Raw genomic sequence first — 11,115 nt, 5'->3', positions numbered from 1 at the left:
TTGGATTCTCTGTATTTTTTTTTTTTTTTTTTTTGTCTTGCTTGATTTCTGTGGCTAGGACTTGTTTTGTGGTCCAACATTTGATCTACCCTGGAGAATGTTCCATGAACTGTTGAGAAGAATGTGTGTTCCGCTGCTATTGGATGGAATGTTCTGCATATGTCTTTTAGTTTTATTATAAAGTGTAGTTCAAGGACAATGTTCTTTATTAACATGTCTAGATGATCTATCTTTTGTTGAAAGTGGAGTTTGAAGTCCCCTACTATTATTGTATTGTTGCCTATTATTCTCTTCAGATCTGTTAATATTTGTTTTAAATATTTAAGTATTCTGATGTTGGGTGCATATATATTTACAATTGTTATATCTTTTGATGAATTGACCCTTTTATATAATGAACTTCTTTGTCTCTTATTACAGCTTTTGACATAGTCTATTTTGTCTGTATAGCTACCCTTTCTCTCTTTTGGTTTCCATTTGCAGGGGTATCTTTATCCAGCCCTTTACTTTCAGTGTGTGTTCTTAAAAGCTCAAGTGAATTTCCTGTAGGAAGCATAGTAGGGTCTTGGGTCTTTTAAAAAATATATATTTATTCAGCCGCTCAATGCCTTTTGGTTGGAGATTTTATTTATTTGTTTGTTTGTTTATTTATTTATTTCCCCCCCTCTTTAGTACCTCCTCCTGCAAACTTCCACCTCTGACCTATGAATGTTGTCATTTCCCCTTAAAGACTGGTTCTCTGAAGGTGGGACGTCTCTTTCCACACACTTGCGGCATGCCCCCGGGGCCTGGCAACCCTGGCGCACTCAGGGGGCCTGGTGCACCTGGGTTAGGGTCTGTTCATGGCTCCACCTGGGGCATGGACTCAGGACCTTCTGTGTGTAAAGCAGATGTGCTAACCACTACACTATGGAGCCACTCCCTGGTTGGAGATTTTAAACCAATTATATTTGAAGTAATTATTGATAGGTAAGAACTTACAAATGCCATGTTAATTGTTTTTTGGCTCTTTGGTAATTCCTTTGTTCCTTTTTTCTTTTTTTTCTTGCTGTTTTTCTTTGTGAGTTGATGATTTTCCATAGTGTGTTTTATATTTTCATGTTTTCATGTTATTAATTAGCATGCTCTCATTTCAGCTTTAAGAACCCCTTTCAACCTTTCTTGTAAGGTAGGTCTAGTGATGATGAACTCCCTCAGCTTGTTTGTTAGAAAAATTATTTCACCTTAATTTCTGAAGGATGATATTTTTGTGGCAAATAAAGTATTCTTTGTTGGCAGTACTTTTCCTGCCATTTGAATATATCATTGCATTCTCACCTGGCCTACAAATTCCCTGCTGAGAAATCTGCTTATAGCCTTTTGATGGTCCTTTTAAAAGTGACAAGGGAAATTTTCTTATGTCTTGCTGCTTTCAAGATTCTTTTCTCTTGCTCTTTTCAAAATTCCCTCTGTCTTTGATTTTTGAGTTTTATTATAATGTATCTTAGAGGAAATCTATTTGGGTTGACTTTGGGGACATATTAGTTTCATAAACTTTGATGTCCAGTTTCTCTCCAGATTTGGGAAATTCTCATTCATTATTTCTTTAAACAAGCTTTCTGCCTCTTCCTCTCTCTCTCCTCTCCTTCTGGGTCTCCATTAATGAATATATTGTTAATGGTATCCCATAGGCTTTCTTCATTCCTTTTCATTCTATTTTCTTTTTGTTCTTGGATTACTGGATAATTTCAAATGATCTGTCTTGTGTTCACTTTCTTTCTTCTGATTGGTCCACTTCGATACTGAGCTCTCAATTGAATATCTTGCTTCAGATATCTTATTCTTTAGCTCTAAAATTTGTGTTTTTTGTTGTTCTATCTCTTTGTTGAACTTCTCATTTTGTTCTTATATTGTTTTCTCGATTTTATTAAATTGTTTATCTGTGTTCTCTTGTAGCTCCTTGATGACCTTTAGAACAATCTTTTGAAATTTTTATCAGGAAATTTGTATATTTCCATTTCTTTAAGGTCAGTTACTGGAAATTTACTGTGCCCTTTGATGGTGTCATGTTTTCATGATTCTTCATGACCCCTGTAGTTTTGCATAGCTATCTGTGTGTTTAAGAGCAGTCACCTCTTCCAAACTTATGAACCGACTTTGGTAAGCCAAGATTTTCATCCACGGGTAGAGGCACACTGGAGTGTTCTGTGACCCTGAGTTTAGTGGTGCTGGATGCCAATTTCAGGACCATGTGGTGGCTCTGGTTTTGTGGGATGTGTGTCTCCTTAGATCTGGCTGCTGGGGTCCATGACATTGGCAACTACATGATCCTTGCTGAGTGCAGTGGAGACTCCTCAGTTGTTACAAGGGCTATTGGGATCCTCAGTGGAACTTTCATATCCACTGACTGGGGACCATGGTGGGTGGTGGTGGTGAACAGAGCTGGTGGTGTGCACATGCTTGGCTTCAAGTGCTTGCATAGTGGCTGCAGACAAAAATTTTTAAATTAATTTGGGGTTATGATTGAAGAGAGTTGAACACTAATTTGTTTTTAGTATAGAATAATTATGAGAATTCAGATTGGAAAAGTAGGTTGCATCCAGATTGTGTTAGATGTTAAATTCAATTCAACTAATACTTACTGAGAACCTATATGTCACTTTGTGTTTTCTAAGTCTTTTCTCTCTCACTTTTCCTTACAACCCACACCCAATAGTTCAAGTAGTGATTCAGAAATATCTTCAAACTCTTCTTATGTCTCACCACTTCACTGTTTCCACCTGATTCAAGCCATCATTGTCTCTCATTTGTATTATTGTAAATCTTCCTGACTGGTCTCCTTGTTTCTCTCTTGCCTCCCCTCAGTCTCAACAGAGCAGAGTGATTCTGTTAAAATATGTGATCACTCCACTGCTAAAAACTTCCATTGGCGGCTTATCTTAGTCAAAGTAAAGCCAAAGTCTTTACAGTGGTCTGTTGCAGCCTATACAATATAAACAAACTTTAAAATTAGTGCTGGGGATATATTTTAGGAATACTTTTCAAGGTCCTTGTGATATATTAAAGCTTATCGAGATAGTTTGAAATATCTACATTTTCTTTTTGGTGACAGTCTAATAGTGTTAAATAACACAAACAGCATGGTTTGGAGCTTTTCTCATGGCACGGAGGTTACTTGGTGAAAATGATATGTTTTAGGCAAAGGCTTTCAACCCTGGCTATATCTAAAAGCAGAGATGATGCTAAATGGATAGTTATACAATGGCTTATTTCTGTAGCCTCTTTCTTAACAACAACAAAAAATCAAAACCCAAAAGCCCCAAACAAGAAAAACCTCAAAAAGATCATATAGTAATTTAACATTTGTAATTCAGAAACACTAGTTAGGAAACATGAAATTGGGGGCAAAGATCAGATCAGTAAATGTAGAAAAAACTGCTACCACTATTTGTTCTATGGTTGCCTGTTCCACATTAATGGAATCCCTGAATTTTACCTGAGTTGAATTTATTGACCATTCCCTTTCTGGCTGATGCTTTTTGTGTCTTGTTTAAGAAATCATTTTCTTAAGACCTTAAGTCACAAAGATATTCTAATATGGTCTCTCATAGAAATTTCGATGTTTTGCTTTTTTTCATACATGGTTCTTAAATTCACATGGAATACATTGTTGAGATATTGGTTTGATTTTATCTTTTACTTTATGGTTAGCCAATTTTCTAGAAACATGAAGGCATTCTTATATATGTCCTTAAATAGGGTGCTTTAACCTTTTGTTATGAATTAGCATGTTTGCTAATAGATATCCTTTCTCATATGTTAGAATATTTCCTCTGTTCCTAGTTTGCTAAGATTTCTCTACCCCGCTGCAAAAATAATAACTGAGGTTTGAAGGTGACTATATGTTGTAGTTAATAGCATGGTCTTTAGAATCAGGCAGTCTGGATTCAAATCCTGGCCCTACTACTTGTAAGCTGGGTGACATTGCGCTTTCATGTGCCACAGCTCCTTCATTTATACAGTGAGAATAAAAATACATCAGAAGTTGCTGTAAAGATTAAATAAGCTTACGGAAATATAACTTAGAATTTTGAGTGGAATACGGCCAGTAGTCTTGTTACCTAATACAACTATCTTTTGAGGAAATTTTTGTGTTTTTTTCTCCTTTATGTATTGATCAGAAAAATTACAAAAATAGACTAGTTATTTGCAAAGTATCCTTATGTTCATAGATTACATGGTATAACTAAAAATTACCTTACTAGTTTATATTCCATTATTTTTGGGGCGTATTAACAAATCAATGTTCAAAAATAAGATTGGCCTATTGTTATTTCTTTTTTGTACTCTCTGTGGCTGATTTTGTTTTCACGTTTAAATTAGGATTTTTCATGTGTGGAGGAGAGTTTTTTCCTCTATTTTCTGGAACTATTTGTGTAAGATATGAATTATTTACTTTTTGAAGATTTGGTGGAATTGCTGTAAACTATCTGAGAAAGTGTTTGTTTTTATTTTGGTTGATAGATATTTTCTACTAATTTGTCATCTTTAAAAGTCTTATATCTATTGAATTTTTCTGTTTCTTTTTGAACTTTTAAAAATTTATTTTAGAAAATTGTCTATTCATCTATTTCAAATTTTGTTCATGAAGTTGTTATTGTACTTGCTCAGGAATAAAAATGTTTATTTTTAGTGTCTCCTTTTCCCTTCAAAATTGTATATGTATGTATATTCTTTTTTCTCATTTTCGTTAAAGGCTTGTTTATCTTATTAGTCTTTGCAGAAAACTAGGTTTGGTTTTGTAAATTTATCCTTTAAAATTTTTGTAACTTTGTTTTCTACTTTTAGTTTTTTATTCTGTGTTTTTTGAATTTTTTTCATTCTGTGCTCTTTGTTTTGTTTTGTTTTTTTTCTTTTGCCTTCTTAATGAGAATACTTTGTTGGTGCATATATGGCTTTTTTTATTTTCTAACATAAACATTTAAAGATATAAATTATTCTTAGTACTATTCTAGCTCTGTACTGTCCAATATTGGTAGCCATGTAGCTATTTAAGTTTAAGTTAAAATGAATTAAAATTAAATAAAATTAAAATTCCTTACTTGCGTTAATTATGTGTCAAAAGGCTCCCTATTTGAACAGATATAGTTTTATTATTAAAAAAAGTTCTACAGAACTTTTATATAGAACATTTTATAGACAGTGTTGCTTTATATCAGTATGTCTGCAATTGCAAAAAGATGTCAAAAAAGTAATTTTCTCCTTGATCTATTTCATAAGCTGGATTTTAAAAAGAATTTAATCTCTAATTTCAAGAATTTAAAAATCTGTTTTACGCTTTAGAAAAGCCCATTTTATCTTTTATTCTGCTTGATCCATGAGTTACTAAGAAAAATGGGTTTAAAACTTCATGATTAAGAAGTCGTTCATTTTTTCTTGTAATTTTTGTCATTTTGCTTTATGCATCTGAGTCTATGTTGCAGATAGATATAGATTCAAACTATACTTTTAGAATTCTGTCAGTTTTTATAAATGATTTTCTCAAGTGGTATGAGAGGCCATGTTGTAAAATGCAGTTCATGTTTGTTCTATTATTTTGGTGTATTCTTCTAATCATTACATAAATGCCTTTATCAATAATGATCTTTGCCTCAAGTTCATTTTGGCTGATATCAATATAACTATACAATTTTTTGGTTAACTTTTTCATAATATATCTTTCCACACTTTTGTTGCCAGCTTTTCTTCATGATCATATTTTAGGTTTGGCTATTATAAGCAGCATGTAGTTGAATTTTTAAAATCCAAGATAAGAATCTATCTTTTAAGTAGCTGATTATTCTATTTCCATTTATTGAGTTTTCCCATATATTTGGAATTATTTGTACTATATTATCTTTTGGTTTTCATTTTCTATACTTATTTTCCTATGCTTTTATTTCTTTTCTTGTGCTGCATTAGATTGATCAAGTTTTCTTTATTTCTTCTACCAATTTAGAAGTCGTAAATTCTATTTCTTTTTTTAAGTCATCTTTATATTTTTAACATGAATATTTGACCCAAACTCTAAACTCAACCAGTATCTCTACCCTTTTTCTGAAATATACTTTAATTTATCTTTTTTATTTCTTTCATAAATTGTCTAATATATTATTTTCACCTTAATTTTTAAACCCTTGAAAAATTGATCTTTTATAGTCAATGTTTTTTTGAACTTACTCACATGTTTGTTTTATTTTTTCATCTTGACCTCTTTTTTGTGTTCATTTTTTTCTTCATTATTTTCTTTAATAGTTCTTTTAGTTAGCATACACTAATAGTAAACATTACCTTTGCTTGTTTAAAATTGTTTGAAACTATTTTTATTACTTCATGAACCCTTGAATCATTACTTAAATGGGTACAAAATTCAACATTGATAAGTATTTTTCTTCATTTTATAGATATTATTTTATTATCTAGTGTCTAGTGTTATTCTTAAGAAGTCATTCATTGTAGGTAATTAAAAAAATCTTAGATTATTTTTAAAATACTTTGTTATTGGTTTTTAGGATTTGACTGTTTATTCATATTTAATTTTGTGTGCTTAATCAACATGAAAAAAAAATCATGTCTTCTCATCAGTTCTTGAAAAACTTCTATCTGTAGCTCAGTGAGTATTGCCTTTCCCACATTGTTACTATTTGTTTTCTGGGACTTCTCTCTCTTTTTTGTTTTTTTTTAATTAACTTATTGAGGTGACATTGTTTAATAATATTATATAAGTTTCAAGTGTACGATTCTATAATACATCATCTGTATATTGCACTGTGTGCTCACCATCCAAAGTCTAGTCTCTTTCTCTAACCACATATGACTCCTTTCACACTTTTCCCCTCTGATAACCACCATACTGTTGTCTTTGTCAATGGGTTTTTGTTGTTGTTGTTGCTTTCTGTTTTATATCGCACATTTGAGTGAAATTATATGGTTCTTGTGTTTTTTTTATGTCTGACTTACTTCACTTAGCATAATACTGTCAAGATTCATCCATGTTGTTGCAAATGGCAGTATTTCATCTTTTCTTATGACCGAGTAGTATTCCATTGTATATATTGTACCATATCTTCTTTGTCTAATCATCCATTGAAGGACATTTTAGTTGTTTCCACATCTTGGCCACCATGAATAATGCTGCAAAGAATGGAGGTACATATATCTTTATGAATAAATGTTTTTCAAATTTTTTGAGTAGATGCCCAGAAGAGGGATTGCTGGGTCATATGATAGCTCTATTCTTGATTTTTTTGAGGAAACTCTATACTGTCTCCCATAGTGGCTGTACCAGTTTACATGCCCACCAGCAGTGTGTGAGGGTTCTCTTTTCTCCACCTCTTCTCCAACACTGGTTATTTATTGTCTTATTGATAAAAGCTATTCTAACAGGCATGAAGTGGTATTTCATTGTGGTTTTGATCTGTATTTCCCTCATAGCTAGTAAAGTTGATAATCTTTTCATATATCCGTTGGCCATTTGTGTATCTCCTTAAGAGAAATGTCTGTTCAGGTCCTCTTCCCAGTTTTTAATTGGATTTATTTTTGTTTTTGTTTTTTAGTTGTACAAGTCTATTTAAGAAATTAGCCCATTATTGGAGATATTGTTTGCAAATATCTTCTTCTATTCATTGTTTGCTTTTCTGTTTTATTGATGGTTTCTTTTGCTGTGTAGAAGCTTTTTAGTGTGATATCATCCCTTTATTTATTTATTTACTTATTTATTTAATGCGAGGCAACCCTTGGTTGACCTCACAGATTACAAGGACCTTGTCAGTTTACAATCCCTTATTTTTTGTTTATTTATTTTTTTATGCCTATAGCACCTGGTCTTCCTAGCTGGTCTCCCAAGTACTAACCATGCCCAACTCTGCTTAGCTTCTGAGATCAGATGGGATCGGGCTTGTTCAGGGTGGCATGGCCATAGACCCATCCATTTATTTTTGCTTTTACTTCTCTTGTCTTTGGGGTCAACTCATAAAAGCCTCTCTGAGACAAGGTCTATAAGTATGTTTTCTTCTATATATTTTTCATTTTAGATATTATACTTAGATCTTTGATCCATTTTGAGTTAATTCTTGTGTATGCTGTCAAATAGTAGTCTAGTTTCATTATTTAGCATGTGGCTTTCCAATTTTCCTAGGACCATTTATTGAAGAGTCTCCAGCTTTGTTCTTTTTTCTCAGGATTGATTTGACTATTCAGGGTCTTTTGTGGCTCCATACAAATTTGATAATTCTTTTGTTCTATTTCTTTGAAAAATGTCACTGGAATTTTGTTGGGGATTGCATTAAATTTGTATATTGCTTTAGGTAATATGGCCATTCTAACTATGTTGATTCTTCCAATCCAATCCATGAACATGAAACATCTTTCCATTTCTTTGTGTCTTCTTAAATTTCTTTCAATAATGTCTTATAGTTTTCAGTGTATAGATCCTTCACATTTTTTAGTTTATTCCTACGTATTTTATTCTTGTTGCAATTGCAAACGAAACTTTTAAATGTATTTTTCTGAAATTTCATTGTCAATATATAGAAATGCAATAGATTTTTGTACAATAATTTTGTATCCTGCAACTTTAGTGTATTCGTTTGTTATTTCTAATAGGTTTTTTTTGTTGGGTGGAGTCTTTAGGATTTTTTATATAAAATCACGTCATCTGAAAATGTGACAATTTAACTTCTTTATTCCTAAATTCGATTCTTTTAATTTTTTTCTCTTGTCTGATTATGCTGACTAGGACTTCCAGTATTATGTTGAATAATAGTGGTGAATGTGGGCATCCTTGTTTTGCTCCTGACCTTAGAAAAACTTTTGATCATTATGATATTTGCTGAGGGTTTGTTATATATGGTCTTTATTATGTTGAGATACTTTCCTTCTATATCCATTTTATTGAGTTTTTTATTTGTAAGTGAATATTGAATCTTGTCAGTTGCTTTTTCTGCATCTATTGATACAATCATATGATTTTTATCCTCAATTTTGTTTATGTGCTTTATCACATTGATCAATTTGTGTAAGTTGAACTATTCTTGTACCCCTGGAATGAACCCCACTTGATCGTGATGCATTATTTTTTTAATGTATCATTGTATTCGATTTCCTAGCATGTTGTTCAGGATTTCTGCACCTATATTTATCAGAGATATTGGTTTGTAGATTTATTTATTTTTTTAGTTGTCCTTGCCAGGTTTTGACTTCTCTTAGACATGTGTAGGACTTGATTATTCTAATCTTCATATCTCTTAACCTTTCTCAGTTCTTTTTCATCTGTTTATCTCTCTGTATTGCATTCTGGATAAGAATCTTAAATGTTTTCTATTCTCTTCCTTAGTGCTTCCCTCAGTGCTGTCTAATCAGTTTTATAACCAAAGCCATTGAGTTCATTGAGTTAATATCAGTGACTATTTTTTCATATCTATAATTTCTTTATTTCTTTTTAAAATAATTTGCCCTTTTTTAAATGCTGCCTTGTTTCTTCCTTATGATTTTATAACTTCTTTTATCTTTTTAGTCAGGTTAAGTCCTGTTATTTTATAGTCTTTATGTTCTCATTTTCCAAGTTCCCAGGATTTTCATCCTCCTAATTGATGTGTCTGCTATCTTTCATGGTGCATGATTTTCCTATGTGTTTTGTGAATTTAGATTTTAAATGACAAGTTTTAAAAATCTAAGTTTACTTATATTATCATGAATGTAAACATGAGATTTCTGGAGCAGGCATGAAGGCTATTATTTCTTATACTAATAACTGCATTAGTTTTCATTGTCCCAATTTTTTCCTCCTTCTATGGTAATGTGATGAGAGCCAAAGTCACTCTGTGTATACTGATGTCTGTACTGGAGAGGAACCCTGAAATTATGAGTCTGGTAAGTTGATAAAGAATGGTTTTAACAGAGAGAGGGAGAGAAACCTAATCTCCCTAATGTAAACAAGAAGAAAGAGAAGAGAAAGTGAAAGTTTTGGGGTTTTTATTCTTTGGAATGTAAATACATGTCTGTAAGGAGAAGATAAGACTGCTCAACTATCTCTGGGCTTACAATGCCTGGAATGTCTCTGTGTCTCATCTCCCTTTGAAATCTAAACACATTATTCTAGGAAGGTTAAAAAAAAAAAACCTCTCAGGACTCCTCTCACTATCTAATCAGTGATCATTTAACTTCTAAGGCTTGTCATCTATCTAACTCAGAGTTTGGTAAAATTTGCTCAGAAATCCCTAACCATGTAGAAACATGAAAACACTCATTTTTTTTTTGATGGTAACATCTTCAGTGGAACTCTTTATTCCCATTTTGTGGAAATCCCATGTAGCCTAGCTTATAAGAAGTTTTATCCAGAATGGTTTTGCTTTTGCTTCTTCCAAGTGCTTAGGAGATATTACTGGGCCACGATTAGTTTTTTATGTTAAGTTGTTGGATTGGGGATTTCTACAAAAAAAAGGTAGTTTAATTTGGTTTTCATATCTTTATGATTTCTCATTGGAGACACTTTTCCTACTTTGTGGCTATCTGGGGAGAAAACGTTGCAGGCAGAAGAAATAGCAAATAAAAAACTTGATGAGAGTATTGGAGGGACATTGTGGCTGGAGGGGCAGCTAGTGATGGGCAGAATGGTTAGAATGAGGCTAAACAGGTATTAGGAGGATAGACAGATTTTGTAGAGCTTCGTAGGCTAAAGTAAGGGCTTTGAATTTTACTCCAACTGATGTGGAAACCACTGGAGACTTGGAATAGAGGAGTGGCATTATCTGACTTTGAATTTAAATGGGTCACTTTTATTGTTCTATTAAGAATGTGTTTATACAGATGGATAACTGGTAGAATTATCATGTCCAATTCAAGATTTAGTTCAAGATTTCCTTCAACCTGACCTCCTAGAGAGAAGATGACTCCTTTTAGCACTCCATAGACACCAAATACTTAATCAGTCCTGGTAGAATACTGAGGTGGCATAATAGCTTACTAGTCTACCACATCAAATAATAACTACAAGTCTGATACCCTAAACCCTGGAGGAGAGGCTGCTGTTTTCCCAGCTGAAGAATGCCAATGTGGTGAAAGAGGGTTGAAGGCCAAGTTTTTGCCGTGACATAATTA

The 11,115-nt window shown here is 32.6% G+C and overlaps 1 protein-coding gene and 1 pseudogene across 1 annotated transcript in view; one reads left to right on the top strand and one right to left on the bottom strand.

The window, feature by feature from the left end:
- The window catches only part of DLG2 (discs large MAGUK scaffold protein 2), a 1,459,931-nt gene that overhangs the window by 78,900 nt on the left and 1,369,916 nt on the right, over positions 1 to 11,115 (top strand). The gene's annotated exons all lie outside the window — the stretch shown is intronic.
- LOC111742001 lies at positions 7,827 to 7,941 on the bottom strand (annotated as a pseudogene).

This window comes from Pteropus vampyrus, unplaced genomic scaffold, assembly GCF_000151845.1.
Source record: "Pteropus vampyrus isolate Shadow unplaced genomic scaffold, Pvam_2.0 Scaffold84, whole genome shotgun sequence".
In the NCBI taxonomy this organism is placed as follows: Eukaryota; Metazoa; Chordata; class Mammalia; order Chiroptera; family Pteropodidae; genus Pteropus; species Pteropus vampyrus.
The sequence above is the reverse complement of the archived record's forward strand: the minus strand, read 5'-3'. Positions and strand labels throughout refer to the sequence as shown.